Below are 15,895 nucleotides of genomic sequence, written 5' to 3' on the forward strand. Positions count from 1 at the left end.
AAACACACTTTTAATACATGACTGTGGCATGTTTTTATTACACTGGTACAGGCACGTATTGCTGCGTTTTTATTACGCAGCTGGAGGTATGTATTACGGCTGTTCAGAATTTAAATATCCAGGGAGTGTTGCTAAAGGTTAATGCTCTGTTGTGTTGGAAATATCCCCTAAACCAAATCCAACCTTAAACCTAACCGATAGCGTTAACAAGTGCAAAAGTGATATAAAACCCATTTGTTGATGCAGCCATGCTATTTTAACTTCTTTACACAGATCTGAGCTGTTTTGTCGAATCATAGTTTCATGGGGTTCGTACTGAAGTTCTTCATCACTCAAGTGCAAAACTGTAACGCGTGAGCAAACCTACTGCATTAGAAAACTCAAGCATATGAAGCTGTAAATGTGACAATAACATTCAAAAGTATCATTTTTTAAATCAGCAGGATGCTAAAATTGTTTTGAAATCATAACATAATATTCTGCCAGTAACTGTGTGCAAATTAGTCAAAACTCTGTATTAGTAAATCATACTTTGTATGAAACGGATTACAAGTTGTCTGAGTTTTACTGCCTCTAGTGTTCATTTAAACTGGAAACTGCAGTGATTCACACACATAGGCAAGTTTTTTCAGTTTTGTAGAAATGTATATAAAAGCTTGTTTTTCCAATGAGCCTATGGTGATTTTAAAAGAAATAATGATTACGAGGGCAGATTCAGTTAATAGAAACCTGCACAATGCTATGTTGTGACATCAAAACACTTTTACCACAGTGAAATTATTGTAAACTAACACAGCCAGCTCCATATGCATGGCTTTTCTGAAGTAAACTTGCTCAGTAGCTCACCTGGTACAGCATTGCGCTTGGGTTCGTTTGATTTACATTCAAAAGCTCTTACAATGCCACTCATAGGACATTTCAATTTGAATGTGTCACAAAACATTCAAGCAGCAGTGTAACATCATTTTGCAGGAATGTCCCCACACAAGCACGTTTTTCCAAAGAGCTTAGGTTGAGGAATATGCTCCGTAATGGTGATAATTAGGGATGTAACAATATTATCCCACCATCAGTCTGTTTTCACTGCATGCTTCAAAGCGAAGCACACACTTTGTTCACATGATCAGCTCATGATCTGCTCCCAGAATGGCTCCGTTCACAGTGAATGCAGTGAACTCATTTATTGCATGTGCTGTGAGTTTAGCACGCATTTGGAGAGCAACAGCCACCAGTTATGCTTCATTTTCGTGGTAGATGATTACAGCATTTCATTAGATTTGTAGTGACATGCATTTTTGCAAGCCTGTTTTCACTGAAACTGGAGCTTTCCATTAAAATGAAAGCTCTACTGCCTTTCCCATCAAAATAAAAGCTATCTAAAATAAAAGTGCAAATTAAATGGGTAACGTTACTGCAGTCCAAATTCAAAATATCTCTTTTACGTATAGAATTTAGGAAAGAAGTATTGTAATTTCCCTGCTGTAGTGTAAAGCAAAAATAATATGAAATATTCATTTTCATTTATTTTAGAGTGCAATTAGTTTACAATGCATGGCTATTACTGTCATAGAAATAACAATAATATAAAACTATTATTATTATTGTTATATTCTAATATGTTTGGCTTCTAAAACACCAGTTTAAATGTAATTTATACTGAGACAGTATACAACAACTAAAAAGAGGGTTGAGTCCCCTTTAATGTTCAGGTATGAGTCAATTCACTGACTTTTTTCTAACTTAAAGGGGTCATCGGATGCCCATTTTCCACAAGTTAATATGTTTCAACTCCCCTGCACCAGAGTTGAAACAATGGTGGTCTGACTGTTACAGCTCACTCAGGGCGGGTCTAAGGTAAGTCATCAACTATCGTGGGAGCGGCCTTGGTCTATGCGACGTCACATAGACAAGATGCTGAGAATGGCTTGATTTGAAAAAGGGGATGTTACTTAAAAAAGATTAAAAAAATACCACTGAGTGGATTTTTATCATTACAGGATGATTGTGTACACACACTGCCAACACACATTTATGTTCAAACAGTGAGATTTGCATCCGATGACCCCTTTACATTTTTTAGGATCATGCGCTGGAGCTCGCAATTTTTAACTCTCAAAGTGCATTAGAAGAATTTAACTTTAAAATGTACAAAATTTTTATTTTTTTCTTCATTTGTCTTTTTTCCCTAAATATTGTATTATCGCTATATTATCATATCATGAGATTTTGATATCATTACATCCCTAGTGATAATTAAAGCGAACTAATGCATTTAACTTTCGCATTAGAACCACACAGCTTTTCTGATAATTAACTTGCTCAGCAGCTCACCTGGTACAGCATTGCGCTTGGGTACATTCGATTTACGTCGACTAAAAACAAAAGATCTTACAGTGCCACTCAGGACATTTCACTCTGAATGTGTCACAAAACGTGCAAGACACAACGTAACATCATTTTGCAAAAATGTCCCCACACAGGCACATCTTTCCAAAGAGCTTGGGTTGAGGAATATGCTTGGTAATAGCGATAATTAAAGTGAATAAGTAAAACCCTTATTCTCGCACCGTGGATCAGGATAAGCCATCACAGAAGGGCACTCAGACGTCATTCTCTCATGGGGTCCACTGGAGGAGCGGAGGGTTCTGCTAGGACTGGCAGGGCAGGGGAGCTCACGGCAGCCAAGCCGAACAGACAACGCTGCCAAGCCAGAAGCACAGCCTCATACCTCTCCTGTCCTCCACAAGAAAACCAGCAACTCTGGTCATCCTTCTTCACGTCAGAACAGAGTCAAGGGTACTCCGACATAAAGAAAAACACTTATCCGCCCATGAAGAGGAATAAAAGGACACGACAGGGCGATATTAACGATGTAATAAACTGATTGATAGCCAATAGGAGCTTATGACCGCTGCCCTCAGAGATCCCATCTGTCACTGGGAGAACCGAGCCAAAATGACACGGGCTACATAACACATGCTAGCTTTCTATCGATTAACTCTCTCTGGCCCTGAGCGGGGGAAAACACACTGAGACTTAATCGCAAGGTAAAGAGAAGTGTCTCAGCACTGCCAAGAGCGCTTCGGCCCACTATCACAATCTTTCCCCGACAACCACGAACACACAGAGCATTTATCATCATTATGACTGGAAGCCGTGGCTCTTGAAGCGTCGGTTTTGAGCTACCGAGCGAAATAAGGCTAAAGCAGAAATCCACAAACAGAATAATATTATTACCGTTCATTCAAATTGACACTAGGACTTGTAAATGTGACAATTTCCATACATTAAGCAAAAACAATGTCATCACAGTAATTACCATGGTAACAAACAAGCGCAAGGCTCCACAATGCAAATCGGAGAGCTTTGCAAAAGCTTTAGCCGGAGTACATCATCTTTAATTTATTACTCCAAATCCTTCAAAAGACAAATTAAAAACGAGGAACAAATCAGTGGTACACACTAATCCTCAAGTCTTTTTCAAGAGAAGAGATTGAACTTCAATTTGATTGGTATTTTGCGCAGTAGGACAGAGAAGAGGGAAGAAAAAAATGATTTCAGACTCCAGTCCTAAAAATACCAGGCCACGTTAAGTGCAAATGCGCTCGCGACTAAATCTATACATAGAGGGAGGCTGAGCTGGCTACTACAGAGGATTAGGACTCGCACTACAATGTTTCTCACCATCAGCGTTTTGTGTATCTAAAATGGAAATCCTGATAGAAGTATTAGGGCACGGGTCACGTACAGCCTGGCACTCGCTCTCTGACTCTGCCCATCGCACGCGGTGAGTTTGGAGTGTATATTGGTGACCCCATCAGCGGCGCTATGTTCTTTACATGACGAACTAGGTGTTTATTGGCCGAGTGCGAGGTGGTGTGAAGGAGCATCTTATTTTGGCACACTTCACCACCTGCGCAGCAGAGCCGGGCCCGGCCGAACTGTGCAAACCTGGCTCTTATCTCTCAAAGTGGTGAAAGTTTTTCAGTGAACATGCGAGGGGTGAAGAAGTGATGTTTAATGTTTAATGAACAGAGAAGATGAGGAGTAGCCTTGAACACAAGAGAATCCTCTCGCACTCTGAACGAAAGGATGCAGAAGACACTTCTGACTTATTTTAGTGGCTGATAAAATGCTTCTGAATAATGATGTGGACAATAATAAATAGCAGCAATGATGCACATCTTAAAGTGCTCCTATTATGCCATTCTAAAGGTTGCTATTATTTTATGAGTCTCCTAAAACAGGTTTACAAGTATGCAAGGTCAAAAACCACTTTAGTTTTCTCCAAAAATAGATTTAATTTTACCTTATTTCTAAATGATTCGTAAACGAATCGTGCGAAGCAGTTCAAAGAATCAGTGTCTCTAAACCCCTCCTTTCCGTGAGCCCTCACTGCTGTGACTGGTCAGATGGTGCAGTCCTTTATGATTGGTCTACCGCGTACAGCGCATGTCGGGAAAACGATACGCCCATTGCCATAACTGAATGACAGCCCTGGAGACTTGTCAATACATAAAAAAGATGGCATCGATTTTACCATACCATTTTGAGCCGGAGTTTGACAATGAAACGGCTGAAGTGGCTGATCGACAAGTTAGCACAGTCTACCGTGGAAAGTGCTCGTAATTTGCTTATGTAAGCGAACCGGGCACACCTTTATGTTGTAAACTTTAACACTGTATAACGCATTAAGCGGCTTTGACAACAAACGCAGAAAGCGCTTCAGAGCGCAGCGGCAAAAGTTCAACTAATTTGAACTTTGAGCTCGGCGTGCGCACCTGGCGCTCCGTGGTGCGCTCCGCTACGCGTGCGCTTTGGTTGATGCAGAAACAAGCCGTCCTCGCACGGCGGAAGCAATTGAAATGAATGGGTTTCGTAACACAGCTCTTTCCGCATTCGGTGTGAATGCCGCTTCGTGCGCCATCCTTTATCATTACTCCAACTAATGAGACACAGACAGTCAACAAAAACATATGTTGAACGATCGCTAGAAAATACAGTCTTTGTTGATTCATCATTTGGAAGTGAATATAAAACAAATTTACTCTCACAGCGTAGGATACAGCGTCTTCTTGATATGACTTAAACCACACAGAAATTTTACTGTGTTTGTGGGCGGGCACGTTGTTTGCGACATAGAACGTGGGCGAAAATTATGCAAATGTGTTACTTTGTGACGTATGGCCGTAACAGAATAGGATTTGAATTCCCTACGACTCATTCAGGCGATTGCGAGCCGACTCTTTTTTGATAGGCAATAACTTTATTTATCATGCACTGTCGGCTTCACAATTTTACAGATATTTCATGTTCACATACAGCTACTTGACACACTGCACGAAAGGTCATATTTGAAAAGGCATAATAGGAGCACTTTAACGGTATAGTTTACCCAGAAATGAAAACCTTTCTGACTTTCCTTTTTCTGCAGAATGTTCCACACAAAAAAGAAAGTCATACAGGTTTGCAAAAACATAAGTGAGTGAGTAAATAATGAATGAAACCTTAAACTAAAAATTTTAATTAAAATAAAAAAATAATTAAAAATGTAAAAACATATAATAAAAACAAAAATGTAAAAAGAAAAAAAAAATGTTGTGGAGAGAGAGTGGAATGTAAAGTAATTTAACCAGAACTCACCACAAGCTGAACTAGAACCTGCATTACCTGCACGATCATCACAACTCAACATTTGACTACTGTGCCTGTCTGAAATTAAATGGAAAAAAAGATCTGACACTCTCTCATTTTTAATAAGGATTTTTTTTGTTCAAAGGGGACACATAACTTCAATCCCTGTGGATCATGCTGAGTGGACCAAATGGGCCAGTTCATACAGTCAGCGCTGTGCCATCTCCTCGGAGAGCTCAGAAAACCACAGGGACACTGAGAGATCAAAAAGGTCATTATGCACCCACTCATGCCAAATATCTGCTCTCTTATTCCCAGTCGAAGTCTGCTCACTCTCTGAAACAGTCCTGCTGCTGCACACTGGGCCAGGCGGAGTGTGAACGGCTACAGGCTGTTGGGGCATCAGAGCAAGCTGACCCTCAGAACAGGAGTTAAAAGAACAAAAACTGAGATATATTATGATAAACACACACACACACAAAAAAAAAAAAAAAAAAAAACACACACTTGAGCATACTCTAAAAAGTGATTCAGTGGCTTTTTAAATACTACAATAATAAAAAGCTATACTGCCGAAAATCTCTGAATATCACTTAAGTGACTGTTTGAGTTGGACATGACAAAATAAATACCAAAACATCCAACAGTTATAATAGTTATAAATTATATTTTTAAGGTATAATTAAGAGTCTTGTTACATTTCAATCAAAATATTTTAGAATGGAGAAACTGTACTTTTTTAATTTTAAGAATTACATTTACTTATTACATATGGACATTCTTTAACTTAAGAAACTGGGTAAGTTGGACACAATTAAGGCATATGCAGAAAAGAGAGGGAAACATGCTTTTCCTATCATAAAAATTTTGGACGAATAATTCAAGTAGGTCAGTATGCTTAAATCAAAATGTGATATGGACTAGTGTCTGTGAATATTAAGCTGCAAAATACTCTTTAAATATAAATCCTGCATGTTCTATGCGTCTCTGTGTAAACGAATGGCGTAGATGTGCAGTTTAATTTACTACACCCATACTGAAGAGTTTTCAGTCTTTGCCGCTTCAATATATGAGTACATGAGCACATGAACATCATTTCTAGAATTGCTCTGAGTCACTTCATGAGCATTTTATAGTTTCTTTTCAGAAAAACTATAAATTTTATCATATACAAACAGAAACTTAAAGGTCTTCTCAGCAACCTGTCAAAATAAAAAAGTTCATTTTTACTTGAAGAAACTGTGACAGAAATATATTGCTTAATGTATGAATATGATAATGAAAATTATTATTTTTATTTTTAAAAGAAAATAAATATTTAAAATAATAATAAATTACTTTTTATATATAAAATCAATTCATTAGAGATACTTTTAATTGTTAAAAGTTAATGAAAATATTAGTAACTATTAAACCGATTCTTGGGATGTAATGGGAAAAACAGAATTTGGAAAAAAAATAGAACAGAATTTGGGGGGGTGGGGGGGGGCAAATGTATTTCACAGGGCCTTAATAAAAATTTTTAACTGCTGTTAAATTGTGTACCTTTCATGATTTCAAATAATTACACATGGTTTTTGATTAATATCTTTACATTTAACTATTAAAATAGAGTCTGGAAAAATTCAAACAGAGAAAAAAAAAGAATCCAGAAAAACCGAAATGGAAAAAAATGAAATCAGGAAAAAAAAATACAAATAATTAAACAGAGTTTTGGAGAAAAAAAAAGTAAACAAATTTCATATGGCGCTATAAAGGGAGTTCTGTTAGTCTGTTATCATCAAAATATATACTTTTGAACAGATTCAAATGAAATAAGTTTACATTAGTCACAAATATTGTTTTTTAAAACGATAAATGAGTTACCTTAACTCACAGGGTACTCAATATTATTTAAAGAGATCATCTGCAAAAACAGATAACTTTGTTTTTAAAAATTTTTCAAAAATCATGTGTTTTTATTCTGTATTAATTAAACTGCAGCTGGGTTGTTTTGATTAAATAATAATAATAAAACAACAAAAACATGATAACACAATAAAAAACATGATTTATGAAAATGAATAAAAAAGTAGTAGTCTGTTCATTTGTTATGGTTAATAAAATATAGATATTCAGATCTAATTACATTTTCTATTACATTTATCCAAATCATAAAGCATATTCCAATGATTTCACGGCTAATTTTAGCATATTAACTGTAAAAATGTTTCACCAAAAACAAGAGTGTACTAGTAGGCTCTATAACTGAAAGTGTAACAAATAATGAAAAGAAATCAAAAGATTATGAGAGTAATAACAATTCATATTGCGGGCAAGCATAATGATTGTGGAATAAGTGCTGTTTTGATTAGTGCTGATGGGCATGTAGGGAGACATTATGGATGCACCTGCAAAATATTTCAGGTGCCTCTGTGAGTCCTGGGTGAATACTTTAAAATTGAATTCTGAGGTACGGTTTAAGCTCGCAGCGCCCTAATCTTGTTTCCACATACAGTAGGACTTGGGTCAGATATGTAATGAAATTGGAATGTGATGGAAAGTTGATCTCTCATAAAGAAAGGATGATGTGGCTCCGCCCACAGCCCTTCAGCTCTTCAGCTCTGACGGGGATTAATAACTCCAGGGATTTCCCCCTCAATATCAAAACCCCCTTTCACAGTTACTCATCACTGCCCAAATAAAACAGCAGCTCAGAAATTCACAACCTGGCCTCTTGCTGACTATAACAGTTGTTGAAATGCAAGCCTTTTAATTTGCTAACGACACAAATAGGCTATTACGAGTTCGCCGCATCTGCTAAAGACGATGAATGAAGAAGGGAATGATACGGTTGAAGATGTCTTCCGCTAAGACTCTCACCATCAGCTCAACGGCTGCTAGAACGACATTAGCCTGAGCTCGGCCTGAGGCTAAATCACTGGTGGATACAACTAAGACTGTCAACACGCATTCTCCACTCACTCACAAACAGGAAGAACACAAATCAGCCATTCCCTCCAACCACCTGTCTGCTGCTGTGACCACCACCACCACAAGCGTAGTGCAAACATGGATACCAAGGAGGTGCATTTTTCTCCATAAACTCTGTACCACATCCTTAACCTAAGCTGCCTGTGGTTCTGCTGACTTGAATTTTTTGAGAGGCTGCGTTTTCATAAGTCATTATATTCCCTAAATGCTTCCATAAAATTTGAGGCAAAAGGAAACAAAATTTGATTGTGTACTACCAGACTGGTCAAAAGTATTGGTACTTTTTTTTCACTGTAACTTTCCCAAACTTTCTGCAGTACTGGTAGTACCAAATCAATGTTGTACCTTGTGAAAACACTATGAAAAGTGTTTATTTACAACTTATTGAGCACAGCCAGTCAGACACATTTAAGCTATTCAGAACCTGCTTAATATCACTCAAAACACCAGGGTTTTTGTTTAGCGTGAACTCACTGACTGAGTTCTGGACTCTCATACCCTCATTATAACAGCAACAAAGTATAAACATAACATAAATAAAAGACTGATTATGCAGTGTAGAAAGAAAGCTTCACTGATTATAAGTTTTGCAAGAGTGCAGAATTCAATTAGTGAGCTTACGCTGAACTCAGCTGATTGACAGCTTTAGTGATTATAAAGGAAGCAGTCTTTACTAGCTTTGTTAATAGTATATTTACAATTTAAATAAAAGTTTTATTTTTCATTCTGCTAAGTACACACCACAAAGTTTCGGGAGTGACAACCGTCTTTAAATGTTGCATTAAATCCAAAAATCACAATGACTGACAAAGTAAAAACCATAGTAATGGACAGGACGAAAAATAATCTGAAGTGTGTAATAAAATTATACATTACATCTTGGAAAGCAAATGCAGAGTAACAGATCTACAACTTGTTTTGTGTAAACAGCATTGCTTTAAAAACGTCTCTTCACTGGACGTTTTTAAAGCAATGCTGTTTTGATGTATTATTTACTTAGAATTATGATAATTAAATCTTTTTTTTTTTTTTTTTTTCCTTTTTCATTATCCACCTTATTCTTCAACGCAGAAGTACACCTGAGTGCGACTTCCAACAGTCTTTCATGTTAAATTTAATCTTCATATTACAATAATAAAAACATTTTATTTATAAAACGCATCAGCTGCAACACTAATAAGCAAAACAAATGTAGAATGTAGAATGTTTTCAAATAAAGGACAGGAGTCATATCAACTTTGTTTTAAACTACAGTTTATAAGCCGTTTAACAGGCTAAAGAGTGAAGAATTCACTGGATAATGTTAATTCACTGAATAATATTCTCTGGAATACTCGAATATAACAAACAAAACATCATATTTTATTGTATTTCTCAACTGGTATGTTATATCAGAATTACTAATACTGTTTTCGTCGTTCTATTCTGAAATGCCTGCTGACAGCACGGTTTTTCTATGCATTTACATAGAAGTATACTCAAACTGTGATCGCTGGCGAACATAAATCATTTTCATAGAGTTGTACATATTTAGAAGTGTATTAGAAAAATAATGGATATATAGTAAATGTTAATATAATTGAGGGCGTTTTAAACAAGTGAATCTTGTTAAAAGTTACATGTGGTGGCCATTAGAGCATGAACCCGGTGAGTGAACGGCAAAACGAAAGCGACTTCACGAGACAAATGACGAGCATAGACAAAAGAGAGAGAATTAAATTCAGCACTTTCACTTTCAACATGTGCTCATTCATGGCTGTATATTATTTAATTCAGGCAACGTTATGTTTATTGGGACAGGACTTGACGAATTATTTTACATGACTGTAAGTTCATCTCTATTTCTTAAAGCCAAGCTGCATAAACTAGCTACATATCAGGCATTTATGCATCACATATAATATGAGCATTAATGGGTATTATATTAAATAAAGTTTACTAATTACAGCAAAGCAAGAAAGTAGGTTATGCTTTACCACTGTGTTGCTGTCAGGTGTTGTAAATTCTCAAAACACCCACAAGATGGCGGCGTTTATTGGTGAACCCGATATTACAAAACCGATAACCGATTATGGTAAAATGCCTAAATATCGGGAAAAATATCGGTAAGTATATATATTGGTCGATCTCTAATTAGTATCATGACAACACTACACACAACAATGATCCCATCCCATTACCTTCGCTCTCTCTCTCTACAGAAGCTACCCATCTCTCTCCACTTGTCTTGTAATATCTAACATCAAACGGTGGAAAAAAAACATTTAAAGACGTGCGTACTTCAGAAGGATATTGGAGAACCTTTCCACGTGTGAGTGTGACGTACGTGGTGTTATTCAGAATCACACTCTGCCAATGTTTCAGTTTGAGGTCTAATTTTAAAAGAAAATTGGAGGCTTCTGGGATCCAATATGGCCACAACAAAAGATTTCAATCAAAAATAAAAGGAAGAACTGCAAAAATATACAAACAGCCTTGGCGAATCAAATAGCCTAAATGACTAGAGCTGGTTTTCCAAGCATTTATTAAGGTTTTTAAAATGAACTTCCTATTGCTTCTGGATAAACTGGAGAGCTTGCGTGCACTTAAAAGTGGTCATAAAAATCTCTGTTTACTTGTCACAAAGCACAAAAGAAACCGACTTCTAGAAATACTGTGCATTATTTTCCTGTTGTCGTTTTGTTGTAACTTCCAATGACACACCTGAGACATCCAGCAGACTGCTCCAGAACAGATGTGAAAGTTTACAACATCTCTTCTTTGTTTCAAACACAGCTGTCCTCCACAAGACACTTATTTATTCATCACAGCCAGAATAAACTCAGCTTTCTCAAATACATTGAAAGAATAACCATAATCTAAATATGCCCTAGTTTAATTTCCATTCTTTGAACTCACATCAAAGTTGTTGTTTTTTCCCCTCTAAAATCCAAATCAATCACCAAAAATGCCAACAAATCCGCTGTCGGGGGGAGATTTGCTGAAACGCTGGAAAAGATGCGCACGCCGTGCCAAGTAACCTGCCTTCAAAGGGCCTTGATCGCTATGGCAACAGCATGATCTTCCATAACCAAGCCATGAGGTGACCTGAGATACATACATGAGATGTCCAAAAACCCTCCCAGAATTCGCCCTGCAGTGGCAGCACCAGCCTGCCAGAGGAAGCCGCTGCTCTGACGGCATCACATGCGCAACGTGGCCCAATGGTTCACAGAGCAAGCAGCAGGTTAGCTAAAAATAAACAGCCTCCTGCCAAAGAGAAGGGGGTCTTTCAATAAAACACACACTGAGCCTTTTTAAAGGCTTTCCTGAAAACCGCAGAAATTATCTATTTATGCAAAATAATAGCACGTTTTCCCACAGGTTATATTTACATATGTCTCTCTCTCTCTCTCTCTCTATACACATACACATTTTTTTTACTCTCATCATGTCGGAAAAATGTACAAAATCATGTAAAACTCTGTAAGTTAAATCTAGGAAGCTTGGTGAATGTTTCTCAAAGTGCAAGGGTGGGTTAAAATAAATCATAAAAAAAGAGATATGAATATAGAAACATCAGAAAGAGAAGCAGGCTGAGGGAGTCTCAGGAGACAATGGCTTCCGGAGTTCAGAAACATAACAGGTTGGTTTCTTTATACCCGAAACTACCGAAAGCCAGTTTGGTGGTTATAGATGTGGAGCGCATTTGAAATAATAATCCATTCTGAAACAAACGCGTGCTTAAATGGGAGCGACTCCGTCATTGTTTTAAACAAAACTCACAAATCCGCTGAGAAGCCTTTGATGATAAGCTGTGCTCAAGTGAGGTTTTGTCACCTTTAATATCTTCATTATACAGCAGGGCAGTTTTATTTTCCTTGCCTGAAATTATCTCAATATTTGAGGCTTTTTCGGAGTTCAGAGACTTTTTACAGAGAGGATATAAAACTGTGAATACTAATCATACAGATTCTTCCCCTCTCATTAATTATTAATCAGCAGATAAAGCCTTTTTCTAATCCACAGACAATAAGGACAGTGATGTCTGAGGTTTACTCTCAGCTCACTCTCCAAGGACGACTTCAGGTACAAGCTCAAAAGCTCAGAGCGAAGCCACACTCCAGACAGCTTTGACGACAAAGCAGGAGAGAAAAGAATCTGGAAATCTAAAATATAAATAAATAGACCAATTCGGTGTTTGGAAACAGTGATGATCATTTTATTGTGGGCGGAGCCTTTCTGATGGCAGAAAATTACAGTTTTCAAGTAGCAGTCTATGGAAGCCATGGTATAAAAGATTATTATTTTTTTTTTTTTTTTTTTAATTGCATATATTTGCGTATATTAAATTTACATTAAATTATAAATATATTTTAAATTTATATTAAATTAATATAATTATATTATATTAAATGTATGCTTTTAAAGTAATCACAGCAGGTTTCATCCAGTACACATTTTTACTTATTACTCTTATTACTCACCAAGGCTACTATCTGACCAACAATAAAAACAGTAATATTGTGAAATATTATTACAATTTAAAATAACATATTTTAAAATGACAAGGCTGAACTTTTCAGCAAGCATTACTCCACAGTCTTCAGTGTGTCACATGATCCTTCAGAATTTATTCTAATGTGTGACCTGGACCACAAAACCAGCCATAACGATCAATATTTTGAAAAGACTGAATAAATAAGCTTTCCATTGATGTGTGGTTTGCTAGGATAGGATAATATTTGGCCGAGATACAACTATTTGAAAATCTGGAATCTGAAGGTGCAAGAAAAAAAATCTAAATATTGAGAAAAATCACCTTTAAAGTTGTCAAAATAAAGTTCTTAGCAATGCATATTACTAATCAAAAAATACGTTTTGATATATTCACGGTAGAAAATTTACAAAATGGAACATGAGCTTTACTTAATATCCTAATGATTTTTGTCATAAAAGAAACATTGTTCATTTTGACCCATATAATGTATTTTTGGCTACTGCTGGAAATATACCCGTGCTACTTAAGACTGGTTTTGTGGTCCAAGGTCATTTGCTACTCAAGAAACATTTCCTATTATCATCAATGTTGACAACAGTTGCAGAGCTTAGTATTTTTGTGGAAAACGTGATACAGTTTTTCCAAGAAAGAGTCCAGAAGAACAGCATTTATTTGAAATAGTAATCATTTGTAACAGTATAAATGTCTTCACTGTCACTTGTGATCAATTTACCGCATTCTTATCTCATAAGCATTCATTTCTTTCAAAAGCAGCAAATCTTACTGACCTCAAACTTTTGAATGGTAGCTTATGCATTTGTGATCATTTCATACAATTTATGAACTGATTTGACCTGCAATTAATTGAACTGCTGCCTCACACATGAAGAGGCACTGGGTGGGGTCTAACAGAGGAAGAGTTGTGTTTGCAGAAATATCCTCTGATGGCACTATTCCACTATTGTTTTAAATGCTTCTTGGTGGGTCTGTTTCAACAGCTTTTTTTCTAGAAAAAACCAAAGGACATTTATCTTTGCACAATGGCTCATGCCTGTATAACACAGCGGCTACGACATGAGAAATAACAGTGTTGAAGACAACAAAAGAGAATTTTGTTATCAGACAGGTGATACATGCCTCGCCAAGCTGTGGATGAAACAGAGGGCATATCACAGCATTCCCACACAAGGGCTGCTCTTTACAAAGGTCTGACAGATTAGCGCGAAACATGACCAAACCCTTAGAGCACATTTCCACCACTGAAACCTCTTAATATACCGTACCAGTCAAAAGTTTTTGAACAGTAAGAATGTTAATGTTTTTTTAAAGAGGTGTCTTATATTTGAATGGTATTATACACTGTACTACTCAAAAGCTGGGAGTCAGTATAATTTTTTTGTTTGTTTGTGTGTGTGGGGGGGGTTGCGAGGGGGGTTATATAACCAGAAATTATAGAATACTTTTATTAAAATTAAATACTTTTATTACTTAAATACTTTTGTTAAAATTTATCATATACATGTGTATAAATATATCATGATAAAGACATTTATAAAGTTATAAATGATTGCTATTTCAGATAAATGCTGTTCTTCTGAACTTTCTATTAATCAAAGAACCCTAAAAAAATTCTATAATGATAGATAAATGTTTTTTGAGCAGCAAATCAGAATATTGGAATGATTTCTAAAGGATCGTGTGACTGGAGTAATTATGCTAAAAATTAGTTTTGAAATCACAGGAATAAATTACATTTTAATATTATTTTAAATAGTAAAAATATTTTAAAATTTTACTGTTTTTGCTATACTTTGGATCGAATAAATGCAGGCTGGGTGAGCAGAAGAGACTTCTTTAAAAAACATAAAAAAAATAAAATAAAATCTTACTGTTCAAAAACTTTTGACTACTTTTGTAGTGTACATGCCAATTACTATTATGGATATTTTAAAGGAATACTGCAAGTTCAATACAAGTTATGGTCAATCAACATCACTTAGAGCACCATGTTGATTTCCATAAAAAAAAATCCAGTGTTTCCCATTGTTTTTCAAAAAGGTTAGATGAGATGCTACCAATGGAATTTTTTCATTAGGATTCTTTTATTTATTCTTTTGTTAAAACTTCTGTATTATTTGAGCTATAAAGTTGTTCTCATCATTTGTACAGTCATTTTAGGGTTTTAGTTGCATTGTCAACGCAAAAAAAATTGTCAAATTGGATAGAAACGGTTAGTAAGTGACACTAAAATCATGTTAACACACACATATTGTTCACATGTTGTTACTACGCTATTGAAACAGTGAATATATTTCCTCTTACAAGATAGCCCCATTTACTTCCATTGTAAACGCCTCAGCGTTTCTTTTTAAAGAAAAGAGATACAGCAAAATGGCTTCTCTTTACTATCTTGATGTTCCGCACACACAAATCTCTGCCGGCGTTTGAAATAACGCCCCACAGCGTTTTCAAACCATCTCTGAAACACTGCTGTTTTGAGTAAGTTGTGTCAGGAGCAACAAACAAACAAACAAGAGATGTTTTTTGTTATCACATTTAGCATCATAGCACACACCAAAGCCAAAGACTGATTATGAAATCACACGTGTGTAAACTTTTCATTTATTATTGTTAGATTCTGGCTGAGCCAACGAGATCAGGTTATTTTACAAAACATTCTGAGAAGGTTTACAAAAGCAGTCCTGCAGTCTCGGCTGTGCTGCTATTCAGTAATCCACTAAAAGTGTGTCCTCTAGATAGCAGACGAGTGTAACAAGGGCTCTGCTTTGTTGCTTTACATAAAACAAG

General features: G+C 36.2%; 1 protein-coding gene across 8 annotated transcripts in view; it reads right to left on the reverse strand.

Annotated features, from left to right (window-relative positions):
* tcf12 (transcription factor 12) overlaps positions 1–15,895 on the reverse strand; it is a 146,514-nt gene that overhangs the window by 127,554 nt on the left and 3,065 nt on the right. The window lies entirely within an intron of this gene.

The sequence above is a fragment of the Labeo rohita genome, chromosome 7, assembly GCF_022985175.1.
Source record: "Labeo rohita strain BAU-BD-2019 chromosome 7, IGBB_LRoh.1.0, whole genome shotgun sequence".
Lineage (NCBI taxonomy): Eukaryota > Metazoa > Chordata > Actinopteri > Cypriniformes > Cyprinidae > Labeo > Labeo rohita.